Genomic DNA, 8812 nt, shown 5'->3' with positions numbered 1-8812 from the left:
ATAAACAATCACACGTATAGATATATGCACTCTCCCTCACACAAACACATTCATAAATATTCACAAAGACACATCACACATACACACAAACACTTGCACACACATTCACTCACACAAAAACACATATAGGGGTCGGAGAGATGGCATGGAGGTAAGGTGTTTGCATGCCTTGCATGCAAAAGGACGTTGGTTCAAATCCTGACATCCTATATGGTCCCCTGAGCCTGCCAGGAGCAATTTCTGAGCGTAGAGCCAGGAGGAACCCCTGAGTGCTGCCGGGTGTGACCCAAAGAGACAAACAAAAAACGCCCACATTCACATATATACATTTACACCCAAACAAACATATACACACATTTACTCACATAGATGCGTTCATATTCACAGATACATTCACACACACACAGTCACACATATAAACATGCACCCCTGCTCATACATGTGGATATAAATAATACATTCACACAGATTCATTCTCTTGCACACACACTCACACATACCTTCACTCAGACCCACTCACACATGCTTATTCGCATTTAGGAGGACCCAGGCTTTTCTCTCCAGCCCTGGGGTCTGTGCATCTTCTCCTCTGGTAGGACACATCTGACACATTATTTGGGGTGTAGTACTGAGGCCAGGACAGCAAAAAGAACAGCTGTAGGTGGCCTGATAGGCTGAAGAGGCAGCTCAGGTCACTGCACATGCAAACCCCATATTGTTGATCTCAGGACCAGACCCCTTCCTGTTATGGGAGGAGACCACCCCACCCCCAGTTCCTCCTACCTACTGATCAGATAAATGACTGAATCCGTGAAAGGAATCAAGTCTTTGTTGAGCATCTATTATGTCTGGGTCAGCGATTATTGGTCTCTTGTGAGATTTCAAAATTTAATTTCAGACCTGGAGCTCTTGTTGTATTGTTTTGGGGTCACACCTAGTGATGCTCAGGGTTTACACCCAGCTTTGCACTCGGGGATCATTCCTGGTAGGATTGGGGGACCATGTGTAGTGCCAGGGGTTGAACCAGGGCTGGCCACATGCAAGGCAAGCACCCTACCTGCTGCATTATCTCCCCAGGGTCCATATCCATAAATTCTCAAAGCTTGGGTTGGAGATAAAGAGAGAGCAAATGACTGGAACACAGACTATGCATATTTTGTGCCCTGGATTTATTTTATTTATTTATATTATTTATTTATTTTGGAGGTGCTCAGGGGTTACTCCTCGTTCTACCCTCAGAAATCGCTCCTGCCTCGGAGGACCATATGGAATGCCGGGGATCAAACCCGCATCTGTCATGGGTCAGCCATTTGCAAAGCAAACATCTTTTTTTTTTTTTTTTTTGGTTTTTGGGCCACACCCGGCGGTGCTCAGGGGTTATTCCTGGCTGTCTGCTCAGAAACAGCTCCTGGCAGGCACGGGGGACCATATGGGACACCGGGATTCGAACCAACCACCTTTGGTCCTGGATCGGCTGCTTGCAAGGCGAACGCCGCTGTGCTATCTCTCCGGGCCCGCAAAGCAAACACCTTACCACTGTGCTACCACTCCGGCTCTTGTGCCCTGGGTTTAAACCCAGGCCCTACATAGTTCACCCCAAAACCACCAGGAGTGATCCCTAAGCAAGAAGCTCTGAGTACCAGTAGGTGTAAACCCGAAACAAACATATACAATCTGATACAAAACCTACCCCAATCAGTGTGGTCCCTTCCCTAAAGATTGTGTGATGGGGCCAAGGAGAAAATACAGTGGGCAAATTGCATGCCTTGCGCATGCTCAACTCAGGTTCCATCCCCCGACACCCCATAGGGTTCCCGAGCCCATCAGGAGTGATCCAGAAGTAAGCACTGAGCACAGGCAGATGTAGCCCCAAACAAAACCAGAAAACCCCCTAGCTCCAATCCTGTGATGCCCTTTTCCCACCAAAGCATCTGAGATTTTTTGCAGATTGTGCAGTTAGTTACCCTTTGTTTCCCACCAAGGTAAAAAATTTCCAGCACATCAAAACTTCTCTTGTGACTCAAATCCAGTTTGGTTCTTGTTCCCTCATTTCTCTGTCACCCTCGCTAGAAATCAGGGGTCCCTTCTGTCCCCCCATGAGATCCACATGCTGTCCCTCAGCCTCAGCTACCCAGAGAACCCCTTTGGGTAACTGGTGGGATTTTTCCTTGGCTCATTATCTCACTCCAGTTGTTTTGAACAGACTTGGAGCCCAAATTTTCCTATACGTAATGAATCACAATAAACCGTCCCTTTCACCACGTGGGAGACCAGGTCCTGCCCCTTCTCCTCCCAGCCCCCCTCATCTGGCCACCTCACTTCGCAGTCTGCACTTCCCTTCCTCAGAAGCTCCTGGAGTTTAATCTCTGCTCCCCTTGCCAGCCCGGCTCCGCCCTGCGTCCTGGTTAATGTGTGTTATCAATTTCGACAGTCTGCAAGGGGACCAGAACCTCGGAAATGCCTGAAATCTTACCTCGCCTCTACTGAGGGAATTGGATAGAGGTTTTGCCTTTTCCCAAAAAATAGATGTGCTAATGAATGAGCAAAGGGACTCTCAGAAACTCTCAGTGACCAAAGAAACAAGGGCTTATTTGTTTTTTTGTTTTTATTTATGAGTCACACCATCTATGCTCAGAAGCTACTCCTGACTCCACTCAGGGACCATATGGGATGCTAGGGACAGAACCTGGGTTGGCCACATGCAAGGCAAATGCCAACCCCACTGTATTATCACTCAGTCTCTGTGTTTGTATTTTGAGGTTTTTTTTTTGGGAAAAAAAAAAAAACAGCGTAGTTCAGAGCTTATTTCTTTTTTAATTAAATATTATTAAATATTGATAGTATCTTTATTATTAAAGATGTTATTAAATAATATCTTTATTTAAGGGCTTACTCCTGACTGCTCATGCGCATTCCTAAAAGGAGCAAGGAGAGGCATATAGAGTGTCAGGGATCAAATCCAGATTGGTCACACGCGAGGCAAATGCCTTACCCACTGTACTTTCTCTCTGTCCTCTCACAAAACAAAAAAAAATGTTTAATCAGCCTTTGTAGATAAAAAAAAAAGGATTGAAAACCCAATTGTGAAATCACTGGGGTGGATGGAGTTAAGGCCAGTGTCCCCATTTAAGAAAAAGGCGGAAAACGGGAATATTTCACCTTGTGTATGTTGGGAAGGCAGCTACACATTACAAATATGTTGTTTTTCTAAAGTTTGAAATCAATTATTTTGTCTCCTTAACATTTGAAATTAGCTATGATTTTGCAATCTAACTAAATATTAACTGGGGCTGGAGCAATAGTACAGTGGGAAAGGAGGGCATTTGCCTTGCATGTGGCAGACCTGGTTCGATCCCTGGGATTTTATTGAGTCCATTGGGATTCATCCCATTGGGTCCATTTCATTGGTCCCCTGAGCCTGTCAGGAGTGATTCCTGAGCAGGAGTAACCCCTGAAGGCCACTGGCTGTGGCCAAAACTAACTAGCTAACAAAATATTAACTTTCTTTGGGGTGAAGGGACTTCCTAGCAGTGCTGAGAGCAATGGAGGTTGATCGTCTGAAAATTCTCAGGAGTCCTCAGGGTGCTGGGGATTCAAGTGGGGGATCTGTGGCCCCAGGTGTCCTACCCTTGGGAGCTCTCTCCCTGAACAGAAGCATTGTTTTCCCTTACAATTTTTTGGGGGGTTTTGGGTCACACCCAGCAGTGCTCAGGGGTTACTCCTGACTCTATGCTCAGAAATCATTCCTGGCAGGTTCGGGGGACCATATGGGATGCCGGGATTCCAACCACCGACCTTCTGCATGTAAGGCAAATGCCTTACCTCCATGCTATCTCTCCGGCCCCATTTTTTCCCTCAATTTTATTTTCGGGGTGGAATGATATGCAGTGGCTAGGGCATTTGTCTTCTGTGCAGCTGAACCAGGTTCGATCCCCAGCATCCCATAGGGTCCCCCAAGCATGTCACAGTGATCCCTGAGTGCAGAGCCAGGAGTGACCACTGAACACCACCTGGTGTGGCCCCCAAAACAAAAAACTCTGAGCCCATAGGACAGGCTGCACCGCTGCAGAAATGGAGACGCCTGGAGCCTTCTACGGAAGCCTTTTATAGTCCATGCAAGGCCCTAGGCAAGATCCCTAGTACCACTTGGTCCCCAACTCCCAAAAGGGGTACCCCGGAGCACCACTGAGTGTGATCTTAAAAGAATCATAGGGAGGGCAGGAGCAATAGCATAGCATATAGGGTGTTTGCTTTGCATGTGGCAAACCCAGGTTGCATCTCCGGCATCCCATATGGTCCCCTGAGCGTTCCAGGAGTGATCCCTGAGCACAGAGCCAGGAGTAACCCCTGGGCACTGCTGAGTGTGGTCCCCCCCCATGTAGCAAGTCAGCCCCTGAAGAGGTTGACTGATGGTGGGATGGAGGATGAAGCCTTTCTCTTCCAGCCCGGAGCACGTGTCTGCCACCCTGTCTAGCCGACGGTTCTGAGGTGAAACGGCGGGTAAACAGCTCGCAGACAGTCAGGCTCGTGGAAATATTCGCTTTATTCGGTGGACAAGACTGAAGTCCAAAGACTCAGCTTCAGTTCCAGCCAAAAAACCTCGGCCTTCCACAGACCCTTGTTTTTATCCCCCAGAGTCAGGTACCACCCAATGGTGGGATCAGATACCAACCAATGGTGGAAGCAGAATCAGGTACTACCCTAGGGTGGGGGCAGAATGCCAGCCCTAGGGTAGGGCACAATCACCAATCAGTTTAGGGTGAGTAACAAAGTAATCCCCCAAAATATTTACATACACAACACCCCCCAAAAAAACAATAATAATTAATTAATTGAAAAATTTAAAGAATCAAAGGGAAAGGTAGTACAACCAGTAGCAAGTGCCTTTGCCCTATATATGACCGATCTAGATTTAATTCCCAGCACCCCAGAAGGTCCCCTGAGCCCACCAGGAGTGATCTCTGAGCACAGAGCAAACTGAGCACTGCCAGATGTAGTCTACCCCTCCCTCCAAATAAAGTGTTGCCTTACAAGTGTCCAATCCTGAACTGATCTCCAGCACCCTCTGGTCCCTGGAGCACTATGCTAGCTCCCTCTGGGAGCTGCTGGGTATGGCCCCTTCTCCTGAAATGATCGTCATTAGGTACCAGACAGGCAGGTCAAATGGTAGAGCAAATTCCTGTGGTATTGGGGGCCTGAGTCCCACTCCTGGCCCTACTGTTCCCCCTACCCTGAATGTCAGGTTAGGCCTGTGGCCCCCAGTGCTGTCAGGCCTAAGCTACATTTGAGCTCTGAGCAGCATCTTCCCATAGACATACCAGTGGAGCATCCCTGTCACAAGCCCTGGGTATGTCACACAGACACACACTTGTATGCAAGTGTTTTTGTCTGTTTGTGTGTGTTTAATCCACATGATAGGGTGCTGTAGGGCGGGAGGGTCTGGCCCCTAGGCTGGAGCACATGCTTTGCCTGCGGGAGCCCTGGGTAAGATTCCTCTCACAGGAGTGTCCCTGAGCACCCTCTCGTCTACCCCATCTTCCCGAGTTAAAATGAAATAAAAATACTATTGGGGGGCCAGAGAGATAGCATGGAGGTAAGGCTTTTGCCTTTCATGCAGGAGGTCATTTGTTCGAATCCCGGCATCCCATATTGTTCCCCGTGCCTGCCAGGAGCAATTTCTGAGCCTGGAGCCAGGAATAACCCCTGCACACTGCCAGGTGTGACCCAAAAACCACACACACACACACACACACACACACACACACACACACACAAATACTATTGGAAGCAGGGGCCGGAGAGAGCATGGAGGTAAGGCATTTGCCTTGCATGCAGAAGGATGGTGGTTTGAATCCCGGCATCCCATATGGTTCCCCTGTGCCTGCCAGGAGCGATTTCTGAGCGTAGAGCCAGGAGTAGCCCCTGAGTGCTGCCGGGTGTGACCCTCTCCCCCCAAAAAAATAAGATTGGAAGCAGCCTAGGGAGCTCAATTGGATAAGAACAGGTGACTGTGGTGGCGTTTAAAGATGAGGAAGGACCGGAAAGGTGGCGCTAGAGGTAAGGTGTCTACCTTGCAAGCGCTAGCTTAGACGGACCACGGTTTGATCCCCCGGCGTCCCATATGGTTCTCCCAAGCCAGGGGTGATTTCTGAGCGCATAGCCAGGAGTAACCCCTGAGCGTCAAACGGGTGTGGCCCAAAAACCAAAAAAAAAAAAAAAGATGAGGAAGGCTTGGGGAGAACTAGACCCTCTCCTCCAGGCGGAGCTCAGAACTATTGCTGTACCCATTGCCCCAACCTTCAGTCCTGCCCCTAACTCTAGCTCCAACAGGTCTTTATTTTGTAGGGGTGAGGGTACACCATGCCTAGCAGTGCTCAGGAAGCACAATAGGCTCAATGCCAGATAACACGCCTAGCTCTGTGCTCAGGGCTTATTCTTGGCTCTGTGCTCAGGAATCACTCCTGGCTCCTAGCTCTGTGCTCAGAGTTTATTCCTGGCTCTGTGCTCAGGGATCACTCCTGGCTTTGTACTTAGGAATCATTCCTGGCTCCTAGCTCTGTGTTCAGGGATTACTGCTGGCTCTGTGCTCAGGGCTCAATCCTGACTCTGCACTCAGAATTCACTCCTGGCTCTGCGCTCAGGGCTCACTCCTTGCAGAATTCAGGGGACCATATGTGGTGTCAGGACCAAACAGGGGTTGGCTATTTGCAAGGCACACCCTTTCCCCTTGTGCTATCTCTCCATCCCTGTCCCTGAGTCCTCTTCCTTCCTCATCCCCAGGCCCACACCCTTCCTCTGAGGGAAATTTACTTGTCCCTGGCCCTTAAAGGGGAGTTTCTGGGCCAAAAGGCTGGAGTTCAGGCTTTGCATGCAGGTGCCCCAAATTTGATTCTCATAAGTGCATGGCCCCCAGAGCATCTAACTGGGACAGCCATTGAGCCTGCTGGGTGTGATCACCCCCTAAAATATAAGACTCCCTACCATCCCAGGGAGTCTTCTTAGTCTTTTTTTGGAGAGGGGGCGGGGAGTGGAGGCACACCTGGGGACACTAAGGGTTTACTCCTGGCTCTGCATTCAGGGATCACTCCTGGTTGTGCTCAGAGGACTGTATGGGATGATGAAGATCGAACCTGGGTGAGCTGTGTGCAAAGCATGAATTCTCCCCGATGTACTATCGCACTGGCCTGGTGCTAGGATACAAGGCCGCTGAGCTGTGACAAAGGATCAGGGATCTGAACCCCAGGAGGGTTCAGATGGCTGGGCTGCCATCACAGGAAAGTGACAGGGAAGGGCAGAAAACAGGCCTGAGGTGGAGAAGGGGGCTCGGGGGCTCGGGGTGCCCAGAGGGGCGTGGGGGGCTCATTGTCCAGCAGGGGGAAGTCCTTTGTTTCCTCTCTTCCTTTGGCCGCCTGACAGGATATGAGGCCCAGCCCGGCCATGTCTGCACCCCCACCCGCTGGACCAGTTCTCTGTATTGTGTCTTGCATAGGGATGCGGGAAGGGGTTTTCAGAGGGTACAGGCTCTCTGGGATATAGAGCTGCACACCCAGGGTCCTAAAGGTCCCCAGAGCCTCCTGGGCTGGTTGGCGAGTTTGTCAGGGCCCTAGCTGGGCCAAAACTGGCAGGAAATCTGGCTTGGGTGGGGCGGCAACAGAGAGAGCAGGTCGGCCAGGGAGTTGGTAGGCAGAGCCCAGAGGAGATGACGTGGGGCTTCAGGCTTTCCCCAGCCCCCACATTCCAGCCTGAGGGGCCCCAAGAGCTCACCTGAACCCCAGTGTCCCTCACACCCCCTCCATTCCCTTCCATTGACATCACCCCAGATGGGAGCCAGTGGAACTCGGGACTCTCAAGCTAAGGGGTCTGTCTGGGGCTTTCCGGGACTCTCTGGATCCTTAGGACCCAGGGCCCGGCCCCCCCTTGATGATATAGGAGGAACCCTGAATTCGCATCTGTCTCCTCTGGCCCATTTTGCACCATCAGCGGTTCCAGCAGGAAGGGCGCCTGTTCGCCTCTCGCCTCGCCTCTCTTCCGAGCCTTTTGTTTGCTGGGTCTGCAGGAAATTGTAGGGGCGGCAGCCAAGGGCTCATCTGCCCCTGGGGCCTGGGGGATGGGGGGGGTCCGGATTCCCTTGGTTTAATCCTGGGGCGCGTGATTGCGGTGGAATCAGCATGCGGTAGGCTGGGCCCATTGGGCATCTGTAGCTCCAAGAGACGGCTCTGTTGTGGGTGCTGGGGATACCCACAGATGGGGGCTGGACCGACACCCCGACAGGTTGAGCCTGGAAGGCAACATCAGGGGAGAAAAATCCAGCCTGAACTGTCACTCACTCTTTTTTTTTTTTTTTGGGGGGGGGTCACACCCGGCAGCGCTCAGGGGTTCCTCCTGGATCAATGCTCAGAAATCGCTCCTGGCAGGCTCGGGGGACCACATGGGATGCCAGGATTCGAACCATCGACCTTCTACATGCAAGGCAAACGCCTTACCTCCATGCAATCTCTCCAGCTCCTGTCACCCACTCTTAACGCCCCGCGGATCTCGGGGGTGGGGTGGGCGGACGACAAGCAGCTCAATTAAAGACAGAAGCCGTCTCGGAAATATTAGCTAACTTTTTTTTTTAATTAGCTTTAATTTGTCCATAAAAGATAGTGGGGAGGAGGACCAGCACGTAGCCCCAGAATTCGCGCCTTCCCAAGACGCAACCGCAGACCCGCGGTGGTGTGGACGCTCTAGCGAGCTGGAGTCTTCTCGTTGGTTTTTTTGCCCTTTCTATGAAGCCGCCCTGGGCGCCGCCATCTTTTGTTCCAGCAGAGGG

Source organism: Suncus etruscus, chromosome 15 (genome assembly GCF_024139225.1).
Source record: "Suncus etruscus isolate mSunEtr1 chromosome 15, mSunEtr1.pri.cur, whole genome shotgun sequence".
NCBI classification, from domain to species: Eukaryota; Metazoa; Chordata; class Mammalia; order Eulipotyphla; family Soricidae; genus Suncus; species Suncus etruscus.
Note: the sequence above shows the minus strand (reverse complement) of the source record.